Source organism: Macadamia integrifolia, unplaced genomic scaffold (genome assembly GCF_013358625.1).
Source record: "Macadamia integrifolia cultivar HAES 741 unplaced genomic scaffold, SCU_Mint_v3 scaffold2289, whole genome shotgun sequence".
NCBI classification, from domain to species: Eukaryota; Viridiplantae; Streptophyta; class Magnoliopsida; order Proteales; family Proteaceae; genus Macadamia; species Macadamia integrifolia.
Genome location: NW_024868617.1, coordinates 12,744 through 20,458, shown reverse-complemented (window position 1 = coordinate 20,458; position 7,715 = coordinate 12,744). Strand labels below are relative to the sequence as shown.

Here is a 7,715-nt window from a genome sequence, read left to right as displayed (position 1 = left end):
ACCATTCTTCTCTATAGATTCAATGATGTTACAGAGGAAAAATTAACACAAATACATGGTGTGGTGGTTGATCCATTTAAAATAAAATAGGTACATATATATATATATATAACCCTCCACCAAACAGGCCCTTAGCCAAATTCGGTTTAGGGTTTATAAAAGGTGGGGGGTACCACCGAATGCTCATTTTGAGCTATTCCCTTGTTGCAAACAGCAAGAAGAAGAAAGGAGAAAGAAGAATAGAGAAGGAAGGAGATAACTCACCTGAGGAATACCATGTACTAATTGTATACTCAGGTATGTGATTCACCCTACTCAAGTCTGAAAACAGTATTGGTTGATAGGAAATGAAATAGGTAGAAATAATTATCCTAAAGAATTCAATTGAGTTAGAGTTTCATTGGTTCTGTTGTAAGAGTAGAATTCTAGTTGGTAAAAGCTAGAATTTATGAGTAGAGTTGAAACCCTGCTCATCTATGGCTATATAGTGTATATCTACTGAAATAAAGCAGAAACAAAAGATTTCCAAGGAAATTTTAATTACCTAGAAGTCCTATTGTGAGCTAAGTTAGACTAAATTTTTATTTGAAACACTTGTTAGAAAATGGACAAAAGTAGGCTTCGGATCATGCTACCTAACTTGAGCATACCCCATAGTGGCCTATAGAGCCTAGAGGAAGATGCAAAATCAAATTTTGCAGAAACTTGGGGAACCAATGGGACATGACCGGCCAGTTGTCCCCATTGTATCCCACTGGTTGGGGTTTCAAAAGCCAGTGAGGCTACTGTTGTGGCCTCCAACCTTCCAAGCATACGAGCGATTGTAATACATATGTAGGAGGGCCAGTATGACCCATAGATGATGGTTTCAATATTCATAGACCCTAGTTTTCAAGAACAAGAAGTAGAAATTGGACTTCCACCTAAACTAAACCTACCAAGCAGAGTTAGAAGGAAGAATACCCCACTGAACTTGAAATTTACAATAAGGTTTTAACTAAATAATTAATGATTGAAATATGCCATGGAATAGGGAATCTAACTTGCAGTGTGGAACCCTATCCAACTCAAAAGAGAGAGATTGAATTTAAATACCAAGGTGAGTGGGTGCCCTGACTTATTTTATGGAGTGTTTTTTTAGTTATAGTCTTGCCTGTGACTCATGCATATGATGTATGCAAATAATTATTACTTGTGTTGATATTGGTTTATGGATAGGGAAATTGAAATAGGTAAGATAGGTAAGTAGGGACACTGATGAGTGCCTAGTGTGTATTGTGTTAATATGAGTGGTGGATGTTAATTGTGCATCATATAGATATTGTGGGCTAGGATATCACCACTCGAGTGCTATAACCCCTTGTCAGTAGGGGGATAGATACTGACTAATCCCGATATATGTGGTTGCCTATTCAATAGTGCACTTCCGTGGTATGACGTACTGTACCTGAGATGGATGATAGCAGGATACGATGTATTGTATGTCTGATTTCATGGGGTCACTAACCTAGGGGTTAGCTGGGGGATCGAGGCTCCGACCGAGACTGGCTGACTCCTGCAGTATTCCTAAGGCCTGACGTACAGGGTAGGGAATACCACCTACGTTACATAGCACTATATACCCTTGATTGTCAGACTTAGCAATGGACTAGGAAGCAGTGTAATATTAAATGAATTCATGAGCATCATTTATCTGTGTGGAGCATGCATTGCATAATTTATATTGTGTGTGCTTGCTTATCCCCACCCCCTCACTGAGCATGACGTGCTCACTCCCTCTTATTTACTCTTTTAGATGTCGAGGCCAATGTTTTGCTGACTCCTAGCATTGATTATGAGACAATGGCCATGGATCACCTGATCTATATTCCAGAGGATGAAGCCAAACATGAAACCAACTGCGGATGTGATGATTGTGCCTATGGAGGCCAGTACCTTTGAGGAGTAGAGAGAGAGAGATTTGAGATACTTGATACCTTTTTGTGTACATATATATATAAATATGTTTCCGCTTAAGACCACTTTAATGTACTGATCTATCTGAGAAGTGTATAATTTCTTATGTAAATATTCTTTTAGTCTTCAAATTGTGCTGGATAACTGCAATATAATGTATCACTTAGTAACACTAGATGGTTATTAATCTTACTATGCTGATGAATTGTACATCAATTATAATCTTTGGTTGTAATTTGTGGAGTTATAGATTCTCCTGAGTTCGGATCCTGGGAGAAACAGGCTGACTGGATACAGTGAGGTGTCCAGTGTCGTAAGCCTTGGCCTAATGAGGGTAGGGTGTGACAGCTGAGTTTGACAATCATATCTTCTGAAAAGTTATAAAGCGTTGAGTCGTCATCATTACGCTTTTCGTTTCGACACAAACTGAAGTTAGATTGATCCAGAAATTCCAAACCGAATCTGGCCAATTGCTCTCGGTGTGTGAGGAGGAGTTTTGGAATTTGAAGTTTGAAGTGAGGGGTTATTATGCAATTTTCATAAGTGCAGGCAGTGGGAGTTTTCAGCATAAGAATATAAGGGAGAAGGGATTGGCTATTATAAGGATAAGTTATTTGATTCCATATGGAGGGTTGTGGCTAGGCCATGTAACCCTGGTGCCCATCTGAGAGCTGCTAAAGATTTACGCTGACAAGAGACACGTAATATTCCATCATGAGGCTCCTAAATGATTGGGCATATTGCTGTGCCATGTTGCTACGCTACACCGAGTCTCTTTGCTATCATATGCTTCGCAAGTGCAACAGATCTATACTGAAGATTCCAATCCTTAGCATATGGTTTGATCTATAATCTGAAGATTTAGATCTATCAGCCATTAATTATTTCAGCTTTAAATGAGGCTGTCGATAGCGTTCTGCCATTTGCGTTGAGCTAGCGAATAAGATCTTGGCAACGGTTTGACAGCAGATGAAAGCCCTGACAGCCTACATCAGAGGGGATTCCAAATCGATGGTTTGCATTTAAGATCGTTATTAAATCTAATGGCTGAGATTTAATCTCCTTTTTGAAGTTAATCCAACGGCTAGGATTTGTGCCACAAGCTCACTCCACGCCACCTTGGAAAGATTCCATTTGGGCTGTTCTGGTTAGGAGGTCATAACTTTTTAACCATAGGGCCAAAATGATCCATCCAAATCGCAAATTCTTTAGAATTCCGTGCTATATCTAATGGAAGCAAGAAAAGAGGTTTTTGGAAGAGCTAAGGCTACAATTTTGATGAAGAAAGCTCCCCCTCCTTGGTTGATCATTGAATGAGGTTCATTGCTTGATATGGAGTGTTTTTAGTCCATTAAAGTGAGGTAGAAGAGATTGTTGAGCCATATTCATGGAACATTGATTTCAAACCAAGGAAATAAGAGGAAAAGAGAGGTTGGGGGTTTCTTTGGTGCATTGAAGAGCTAGAAGACAATGGAGAGGTCTTTGGGAGCATCAAACTTGTCAATAAATACTTGAAGAACCAAGTTCCACTTGAGAGGTGAAGTTGGAGGTTACTGTGATCAGTGGAGGTTCTCAGATCACCACAGACAATCGATTGTGAGATTCTCTAACTCTAGATTTGATTTCGACATATTATCTGTTATATTGAATGCATGCTAGTGGAATGATGTAGACATGTTAGACAGAGCTTGATTGTAGGGAATTGTGTATAAGCCCCATTTTATTGTGTATTTATGCTGGGTGCTTAGTGGGTGCTAAGCATCGGTAATGGGTGCTACTTTGTAGTGCGTGTTGCAAGTTGTATTGGCACTGCGTGTGCCATCTTAGTTGTAGATTGGAAAAATTGGGTGTGGGTACTCCCAACTATAGGTGCAGTTAAAGTAGTGTATTGAGTAGGTATGAAGCCTTTACATGCACTACACTAGGGACATAGGCCTTTTGTCAAACCTCGTAAAAATCCTTGTGTTATTGGTGTGGTGGTCTTTGTTTGTACTATATTCTATTTAATGTGCGTGGATTGTGCAATGTGTGTGCACACTTGGAATTGCCTATGAGAGGCTAAGTGCGCATACGACTGTGTGCGAACAAGGATAAGTTTCACAGAGTTTGCCAAGTCAGCATTCGAGCAATTTCAAGGATCAAAATTAAACTCACTGATTCACCCCTTATCAGTGAAGTTATAACAACTTCAACTTTTCATCTATGGTCCTCCACTTTATTTGGCTTTGGAAAATGACAATAAAGGGATTACCATACACCTTGATTTTCTTCACCCAATGATTAATGTTATCTCGAGGCTCAATGCACAAGCTTTGTATTCAACAATATTGTGGGTATAGGAGAAGTCGAGATGGAAAGACGATGGTAAATACAACCCATCTGGTGTCACCATTATTATTCCCGCACCATGACCTTTCTGATTGGCTGCTCCGTCAAAGTACAATTGCCATTCTTTGGCCACCTCTTCTCTTCGACTGCTAAGATTTCATCATTTGGGAAATCACCATCAAGTGACCTTTCATCTTTTATACGATGAGCAACCAAACGATCAACAATTGCTTGTCCTTTGATGGAGTTTTGAATGACATATTGATTTAGGAATTACAAGCACAATTACAATTTCATCTCAATCGAGAGAGAACAAAGAGAAGGCTGAGTTGCAAGTCGTCAGGGTTTACACAATTAGAGGTAGATGGGAGAGACAGAGTGGAGACAAAGGTTTCACTTTCTATTTGGAGGATTTGTAGGTTGTCGAAGGATTTACAAGTCATCGAAGAGGATTTGAAAGTCATCGAGAGAGTTGTAGGTCATTGGGGTGTTTGGAGGCACCCAGAGATTCAACAATGGAAACGAAGAAGGTAGAGTAAGGGAGGGCAGTGCAATTATGGGATTTGTAAATAAGGGTAAAAATGTAACTTTATTTTTCATCTAAGGGTACTCTTATCAATTAAATGTTTATGATGATATGAGGTCACCACTTAACAATAAATACTAATTGGGTGAGGCTGACTATACTAGTTTTTAGAATTAAAAGGAAGAGAGTAATTTTTGAAACCACAACAGAGGTGCATGTAATTAGGGTCCAATACAAGGAAGGTCTGTAATTTAGGCTTTCTTTGGTATAATTTATATTTTTATTTATTACCTATTTTTTGAAAATCATTTGTAATAATAGATTAAAAGCCACAAATAATTTTCGTTTGATTACTATTTGTATAATAAATTGTATGATGAAAAATGTGTTTGGTATAATTATGTATAAAATAAATTCTTTAATTTATGATTTCTCTTCTTTCAGTAATTTTATCAAACAGGTGAGATGCTCTCTTGGTTTCCTTGCGAACACACCACTTCCTACACTGCCGCCAATTGATTTTTCGCCAACCTCTCTCACTCTCTCTTTTGAACAACTGAATCTTCTTTCCGCAAACTAAACATTGGGGCATTTTTTTCTTTTGTTTGTACATAATCTGTACGAATTTAAGTTCTTCTTTTTTCTTTCCTTTTCTAGAGAACCAAATATAGCTTAAAGGCTTAAGAAATAAAACCCTTGTCTATCCTCTTGGTCTCTCTTCTGTCAGCTCCTGCTGCTCCTTAAACCCATCAGACCAGAGAGGTGCGAAATCGGACAAGGAACACTTGATGTTCTAATGTTTTTCAGTCGAATTTCCCACCAGAAATTGAAGCTTTTCATCACTCTCACCTCAACCCGTTTGTTCTCTTCGTCAATTCCTTCTTCCTTAGAGATCAAAGAGATTCAACCTCCACTCTCCCTCTCTGGCAGGGGAGGATAACCTCACCAAAACCCTAAACCCAACCGTAACCTTGATGCCGGAATCTAATTCAAGAAAAACTATAAGAAGAACACATAAACCCTTGTATCAACCACCCTCTTTGTTGGATCACACTAGTTTAAAATCACTGCATTCTGATATAGCCCTCGATTTCAGGTTCAACTACTCGGAGAGTGGTCTCATAGTCAGATTGATTGAAATGCGTGAGCCTGCAATCCTCTTCCTCCCATAGAAACCAATCCAGCGAGGAGGAAGAGAGTTTTTTTGTTAGAATTCCTTCTAAAGATCAAAAGACTTTTTTACCTTGATTTGAAGAACTATATAACACATGCTAATTAAAAGTAGTGCAAAAATCGAAAAAATTGATTTGTTGTCAGAAATCACAAAAAACTCTACAATGATTTGTGATTTTCAATTTATTCTGATTTAAAATAAATAAAAATAAGTGTTATAAATTATACCAAATAACAATAAAAATAGAAATAGAAATAAGTGAGACAAATACAAATATAAATCGTACTAAAGAGGGCCTTACTCCATTACTATTTTAACCGCAACTATTAGAGCTAAAGCGGGAAGCGTCATTCCGGCGTACTATTTATCGGCGGTCCAAACCGACCGCTTGCAATTCTGAAAGGGTCATAAATGCTTCACCCCTTGAATTTGTGTCCCTTTTTCTCCAAAGACTGAAGTGCACGGAGGAGAGGTGCGACTTCAGCCTTCGAGAGGTATGTTATGAGCTCAGATCTCAGATTCCGGCGAAAAAATTGCATTTCCACCACATTTCTTCGCTTCTTTAATTAGAATCACCATGTGATTTTCTCGTCTTTAAAAGATCTGCAGCAATATTTTTTATTTTAAATCCAACCAGATTTGCAGGAGGGTTTACGTGGGTTTTGGTTTCTTTTGGTCTAAATTTGATGTTCTTCCACCTTTCTTTTGCAGCGTTGAATTCTGAAAACTGAAAAGTGAGGTTCGTTCCCTTTCTATGTGAACTACTTGATAACTTGTTGTCTCGGACAAGCTGGAAAGGAAGAGGGTGGAAGTCTAAGATCACAGGCATAAAATCCAAAGCACGGTAACAGCGACCAGAGACATCCGACAATGAGTTCTCAGGGGTTAGCGGTAGTAAGTACAGGCTTCATTTTCTCTCTTCGTTAATGCCTTTGTCCATACTGGAATTCAGATTCTGAAAATTTTAGCCGAAACCATACCTGTATATTTTTTTCTTCTGCTAGGATTTAGTGGACGCGTCAATTCCTCCGTGTTCTTTCAATTTTTTTTTTTTTTAATCTGTAACTGTAACCTTTTCTCTTTCAATGCAATAGATCGTCAGAAGACGTTTTGACTTGGCGGATCCTCAAGATCTTTCTATGTTATGTCCAGTCGGTGGATTTTCGTCCGTCATATTATTGCACTTTATCCTTCTTTTCACATTTCTGTGATCTCTCTCTCTCTCTCTCTCTCTCTCTCTCTCTCTCCCTCCGCATGTATGTAGAGGATACATTAACATTTCAAGCGGAATTTGATCTAGAAATCCAAATCCATCTCCGCAAATAGCTTGTATGAATTTGTTTCATAGCACAGTCTTACCTCCCAACTCTCTCCCTTACCTTATGGTGCACATTCCATTCATAAAGCTTACCATCTCTTCTTATTGGATATTTGATGCCAGTGAGTCTACTTAGGACCTTTGGTGATGTAGTTTATCAATTCATGTCATAGTTGTCAGGGCAACAAGGTGACCCAAGGCAATGGAGGGGTGCTTAAGTGCTTAGGCAACAAGGCGCCCAAGTTTTATTTTTTATTTTTCATATTTTATAATATTATTTAGTATGCTAGATATACCTTATATCATAAAAACTTATAATGAAACCACATCAGGTTATAAAAAATCAACATTAAGCTACATCAAGTCATAAAAAATTAATAAGTTTGACTAGTCCAATGATTTTATTTTACATG

General features: G+C 38.3%; 1 long non-coding RNA gene across 1 annotated transcript; it reads left to right on the top strand.

Annotated features, from left to right (window-relative positions):
* Positions 1–6,291: 6,291 nt before the first annotated feature.
* Positions 6,292–7,099, top strand: LOC122066201. Its single transcript, XR_006136278.1, has 2 exons — positions 6,292–6,478; positions 6,696–7,099. It is a non-coding gene; the product is annotated as an uncharacterized LOC122066201 (long non-coding RNA).
* The last annotated feature ends 616 nt before the right edge of the window (positions 7,100–7,715 follow it).